Here is a 7,384-nt window from a genome sequence, read left to right on the forward strand (position 1 = left end):
CACACATTGAAGAATACACTGCAGCACCATCACAGAAAACGTAACATTTTCTTTTGGCCTTAACATCTGCTGAAAAAAGGACTTCATTAAGAGCAAGCATACAACATAAACTAGTGTTTTGTTGAGATATTTCATCAACTGAACATGTGGGCCTAACTGGAGAGAGCTGATAGAGAAATGAAAGAGGAGTGGGTTGGACAAAATTACATGTCAAACAAGGGTTCACATTTAAAAAGTCCTGCTCATGTTTGTAGAAAGTGTTTGATTGGATTTAGAAGGGTATTACAATGGGTCACATGTGTGTCTAAAAGCTTTTTGCATTCTGCTGCAAATTATGTAATCAAAGTGAAGGGTCACAACACCCTGTTTTTGAACACTATACCTTCCTCGTGCAAAACCTACACAAATATGTTTAACTTTTAATGCACTGAGGGATCAAAATGTCAGCAGCATAACTTCAACAAACCCCCTCACTCAACACCTCGCCCTGTGATTTCAACAAAGCAATGCAACTAATTGAACATGTAATTCAACATGGCAGCCTGTACACCCAAAAAACAATGCATATTCACAGTGTGCCATTGAATGTAACAGATGTGTATGAATCTACATTGAATTGTGGTTAATTTCAGCTCTAATGCTGTAAGCTTGGTCTAACATGACACAAAAGCTTCTTCTTGTTGGTTCTGAACCCTCATTATGCAACCACTTGATGCCGCTTGTTCATCACAGAAAGTCCCATAAAAAAGCATGAATTAAGAAATTTAAAAAATTATATTTGCATATGCAAATACAAGGAAGCAAACATGAGTACATGTTGTTGATATGGCTCGAGGATGTAGAACTATCTTTATGTTAATGTCAGCAGACAGGGAATATTCTTTTGAAAATACAGTGCATTTTTCATGGGGATCATTATCTACACTGCATGTCACTATGTCTCAGTTAAAAGAAATAAATAGATTACTTCCCAGCAATCCCCTTTGGGGTGATTTGTGTGTGACCATGGGCAACCTTACAATATGTATATTCAGTGTCCTTTGAATACACTTCAATAACATTTCGAATGTTCTTTGGACCAATATAGAATGTTTTCTATATCTGCCTCAAACTGTTGGCTTTAGAATGGGGGATCGTTTCTATTTGAGTTTGATTCCACTGTAACAAAATCTTGCTCACATGCTATTGTAACATATATTGACAGTCATCAAAATGGGTTAAAAAAAACTGACCAATGATATAATGAATGACCAAACATGGGAGAATAAATATCATAAATACTGAGCGCAGTTTACAGTGAATAGCACTTTAACCTTGCAGCAAGATGATACTTGTTCAGATCCAGACTAGGGTCCTTTCTGTGTGTAGTTTACCATCTACGTGCTCTTGACAATGGATGACAGATGAATGTTGCAAGCATAGAAAGAAATATCTACTTGTAAATTGCCAGAAATTATGTTGTCAGAAATCAACTGATGTTGCACAAATACTCTTTATTAAAATGGTTGTCTTTCATAATGATCCATGGAATTGTAAGTTTGAACTAGAATCAATGCAGTCACAGACTGCAACATCCCACGTCAACCCTGAATTCAAAATTTTACCCTGACCTACTTGCATAGGTCAAAGATTAAAGCTGATCTTTGATCTATGGTCTTAATCACGCTGTCCCCCTCCCTCGTCTTTCTATCTTATCCAGTTCTGAGTGTACAAAAGCTGAAATTTGACTTGACCTAGTTTTCACAAGGTCAAGGTCGTCATCTTATTTTCATCCCCTTTGCTGCCCGAGTAATGTGCTTTTTGTTTCATCTTTCTATCTGCAACGGTTGCGAAAAATATTTGGTGAACTAACTACCTACAGACGGACAGACGAACACATGAACACTGACGATTACAATACATCCCCGCTTTGAAGCAGGGTTTAATAAATAGCAATCACCATTTGGTCGCTCCTTGAATTGAAGCTCTCTTTAAACTTCAGGCAGGAAGATCCCTTTTGCCAGGAAGATTAAGTATAGCCAGTCTTAACTTTCTGCCAACATTACTTGGGGCTGTAAATTGAAATATCTGCTGTTAATATCTATCAGTCTATCAGTAGTGCAGTAACACTTTGTTGCTAGCCTATCCTTTTGCTGCTTCTTTTTTAAATAGAATTCTCTCTGTACCTCTAGTTTTTTCATGTTGCTGTTGTGTGTGTCCTCCACCTCCCTTTCACCACTTGATCTTTGCAGGCTCACCGACGTCATCATATCATCAATATCTTCAATCTCAGCAGAGTCATCAGCCACCACCACCACCACCAGTGTCTGGAAACAATGGGGGTTTATCTTTTCCTGCTCAGGGTTCACAATCTCTCTAAAGAGTCTAAGACTTCCAGACAATCTTAATTATCATAAACAATCTTCTGTAACAAACAATTATTTTTATTTTGGTGGCTCATCTCTCATGACTGAAGTGAAAGCAATGTTAAATGAAAAAAGATCAAGTGTAGGAGGTATGGAACTAAAGGTTTTCTGGTAATTCCCACATCCACATGGATCCACACGTGTTAAATTATATTGTTTATATTGTTTTTAAATCATCCATCTCACTGGTATGAACCAAAAGCATTAGTCAATAGTTGTCACTGCTGGTTTCTGACGTCCACAGCCCTCAAACATGAGCATGTTATTGCTCACATCTTAAAATGTCACTGCATGACTGGTCAGTCAGTGTCTGTCTGTCGTAGTCCGTTGGCTGTGGACTTATTGTGTGTCATTGAGAGGTTAGGTTGAAATCTGGATGTCTTTGGGGGTTCCTGCCTATCTTTTCTGCCCAGGCAGTCAGACAATGAAGTCGGCACGCCTACAAATGGCCAGATAGAACTGTGGATGTTCAGCCAAAAAATGAGCATCCAAACAATGGTAATTGGTGTATATAATGCATGCTTTGATAATGACCTTGGTGTCTAGACACAACTAACATTACTAGTCTCAGAGGTCTGGGTCTCAATCATAAGAAATTGACCCATGGTTGTTTTAAAAACTAAAAAGAAAGTTATAATAACTAAAATTCCATTCATAAATTGTTTAACTGTAGCACAAACAGATTGGGGAGCATCGGTCTTTAAAATATTTGTAGAGTTGATATAAACATACATACAGTCTGGGTATGTAATGCATAATAAGACAAAATCATCTTCAGATATCCACTTGAATAAAGAGAAATGTTTTTTGATTGCAGCAGATACAGGAAGCTTGCCGACATGAACAAAAATGCTAATGCCCTTTGAGCAAAACAAAGAAATTGATTATGAAGTAAGTTTCTTGAATACAAGTAGCTTTGAGTGATTAATGGGTGTGGGTCATTGATTTCCTTTTGTTTAGATCTGGGTTAACTTTCTGGAGACACAATTTCAAATTGTTTCCAAACAATAAATCCAATCTAGCTCCAGCAAATTAAATTTCCCTATGGCCTCCTCTGCAGCATTCTACATGTGAAATGTGTCATTTTCAAAAGAATGACTTTTGATAACAATCCCTTTAAATGTCTGTTTTCATTTTTCATTTGTTAGCTTTTTGATTAGACATTGTTGGATGGCGAGCACTAAGATTAGCTGTTTACAGAGATACTTGTCAATCCGAGGGTCAATCTTCCAGTTATTGTTTCCATACCTGCATGTCACGCAAAAAACTAAAAATTCTAAAAAAAAAAATATATATATATATGTATATGTACAGCATGTGAGAAGTACTATCTACATGTTGATTGAAACATGCCTAAATAAGTCTATTTGATGATTGAGGAAAGGTTGATGCAACATTTTTGATTTAGGAATGCACTTTTCATATCCATATATTTTCCAGTCAGATTACTATGTTACAGACGAATATATTGAGGGGCTTTTACCACATCTACTGCTTTAAAACTTTGAAAAGTTCCACAGATTCAGACATTTATACTTCCTGATTTCTCGCATCATCTCTCCAAGATAGTGATAATACGATTTCTGTGTCTTTCGCTGTTGAGAAACAAACTGGATTATGAACAGATCACTACATAAACAGCTTTCTAAAAGGAGGCAGCTATTTTAAAAAAGGCTGAAGAAATGCAAAGAGGGATTTAAATTTTAATTTGAATTTATTCCAGCAAGTGAAAGGTTCTTTTGAGAGGGGATTTCAGCAAAGATGATGGTATTTAAAAGTGATAAACAAGCATCTAAACCTCCAGTGGAAAACAGTCATTTGCTTCTTTCTACTGTAGGGGAGGAATTGGGCTTGCTATGGTCACATCCAAAAAATAAGAATAAGTAATAGTAGTAATTAAAATGTAAATAAGCAAGATGCATAGAGATATTTCAACTGATTTCTGTCATAAATCGTGTAATTAACATTTTATCTTGACACACCTTGTGACTCTTAATGTATAGCTGCATGTCCTCAGGTGCAAATTCAAGCTCTCTTTGTACTTGGCATAAAATACTTTATATTGTACATGGAAGCTTTGAAAGATCTTTCACACTTATCAGAGCCAATATAAATCCTGTGCCCCAACACAGGGAAAGAGCATTGGGCTAAAAAAAAATGTAATTCCTTACAAATTAACACTTGTGTTAATTACATGCAGTTGTTGTCCAGTTTGAAACAGTACCAGGGAAAATCTAGGATTTTTGGATTCACTTTGACCAGTGTGTGACGAAGGGTGACTAACTGAAGCTGTCATCTATTATATTACAACGTGTGGATTATAATGACGTGACTGGATTTCACATGTTTTTATTCTCCTCTGGATGACCACTGAACTTAAGCACAGAAACCTATGCCACACAAGCAAGACAAAGAGTTACATCATTTTGTTCAACAGTTAATCCGATCATGGACAGTGTTTGTGCATTTGCTATCTTCGGAAAATGCCAGCAAAGGCGCTAAGTAAACCTATTTTACAAGACTCCCTCACAAGGATACTGTGCCAGTATTGGGATAAAATTTCACAGAGCGGCATGGCTCAGTCACATAACCTAAGCAGGCTTAGGAAAATGGAGCACTACAAAGTACTGCACTTTCTTCTAGTATGTGTGTTGCAGTTTACAAAACACTAAGATGACTGATGTAAGTTTGAGCTTGAAAGCGTGAACTAATGACTGAATGACAAGAAGATACAAATAATGCTTCGAATGGCACATTATGGAAGTGTGGCACCTGGCATTCTGCAGCCTCTCCTGGCATCCCTCCTCCTTATAATTATAGTGAACGCACAGTAATTCAGGGTTGAAAATGAAATATGAATGATGTCCTCTGAGACAGCTTGTTTTAGTGGGTATGCAGAAGCATTCCTGGTAGTGCAGATGGCAGATGCAATGCCCTTTAAGACATATACAGATTGTGCACTACAAGCGATGGAGAGACCTATTGTGTGAGACTGAACCTCTCACCTGGAATCATAGATTTGATGCTATGGCTTGGCCTGTGAACCCCAAATGAAAGCCTGAGATACTTTATGTTTTTTATAATACTAACAGCCATTTATGTTAACAAGCTAAATAGCATAATAGGAAAAAGAGGAAGATGCCCAGTTTTGACCACAAGGCTAGTGTATTTCATCTAAATACCCCACTGTTCTTGATTTGTCCACAAAGGGGTGCATTTGTTCACAACTTGAGCCCTTGTATGATTTTTTAATAGAAAAAAAAGTGGAAGGAGACAAATCTATAAGACACGGCCTCTCAGATCTAACATTAAATGGAGATGAACAGTGTGAAATTATTAGAGGTGAATGCTGCTTGAAATAAAATTATTTTAAGAAGCAGTCGTGTGTCACTTTTGATAGAATATTTTGTTTTGTTAAAGGTCCATCTAAACCACCAGGCATGCCTCAACCTGAAATACAAATTTATGATATTTAAATGTAAAAACTGTCATAATTACAGCAACACAAAAAGTTACGATGTCTTTCAAAGTATTTTAAAAGCTATATTTTTCACCACCAGTACAATGTGTTTTATCAAGGATAGTATAGCTAATATACAGTATCTGTATCCCTGGCAAAGATCCAAACATATATAAAACACTGCTGAGCCTTTGAATCAGCCCACTGCTGTGATACAAGAGCAGGTATTGAAACAACAAAAATGTTAACTCCAAGAAAAAGTTTTGCAGCATTAAAGTCACATAGGAACCACATTAGCATGTGAAAAGAATAAAAAGAGGCATTCTCAGTTACACACTCCACCTGGCCACGAACCAACGTTCTTGTCAGAAGTCCACCCACCGCACTGGCTAACACTGAAAGACCTCCTGGGGACTACAGTGACCATTCACTCGATTCTCTCTTTTTCCCATGCACCTGTGACTGTTTTTGTGTTTGCTATTTTTTGCTTTGTCTTTTTCTGGCAACACCGTATCATTGGAGACACACTTTCCCTCAAAAGGAATTCTCTTGCCCAACAATGTGGTTTGTTTGTTCACCCGATATGGCAGGCCACAGAGTCAAATGGAAAAAAAAAAAAAAGTCACCACAGTAATAATTAAAACTGCTACAAGAAAAAATAAGCTCGGACACAGTGTAGTATGAATGGACCTGAAATAAGGAAATACGGTACTTTTACAGACTGGTTTCTTGCCGAGTTGAGGGGCTTCACAGGTGCAGTTGGAAAGGCTCTCCTCCTTACTCTCCTCGGACAGCTCATCCGGCTTCTCCATGGTCCTGGACCTTAGAGAGCTGCTTTTCCATTTTCCAAAGGACTTTGCCACAATCGCTTTGTCCGCTCCTTTCATTGTTTTCTGTAAAACACATTTACAGCATGACTTCCCAGGTTTATCCCTCTTGTGAGCCATCTGCCCCCTTTTTTGGCTCTCAATAAACCTGGGCTCATCTTTCCCCAAACCCAAAGTAAAGGAGAATTAGGGCATTGTGTGCATATGCATTCTCTTAAGCATTCCAGAAATTTTCCTGATTGCCCTGGCTTCATTTTTAGAGAGCGCTTGGACATTGTTTTCCTCCTGACATTTTGTAATCCTATGTGGAGAGAGCCCTACTGCTTGAAACAGTATAAAACAATACTTTTCAAAGTGCCCATACAGTAAACAGTAGATGGAAACTGGAAAACACAAACATGCTTTCACATTTAATCCAACTTAAAGGAAATAAAAATAGCACATTATGCCCTAATTGAGTGCTGTACAGTCCACAAATACTATTACAAGGCCGATCAGGATTAACAGCCGAACATACCTAGTTATCTATTTCTGAGTGCCAAGACTGCTAGCAGTGGGCAACTAAATTTCAAAAGCTGGCAAATCCAGTTGTCTCCTAAATACAGAAAGTACTTAAATCCAGAGCTAACAGAAGAAAAAGACGGATAAAGGGTGCTCTGCATATCACCGAAAAGCTTGTGCACTTTTCAGAA

Source organism: Antennarius striatus, chromosome 18 (genome assembly GCF_040054535.1).
Source record: "Antennarius striatus isolate MH-2024 chromosome 18, ASM4005453v1, whole genome shotgun sequence".
NCBI lineage: Eukaryota > Metazoa > Chordata > Actinopteri > Lophiiformes > Antennariidae > Antennarius > Antennarius striatus.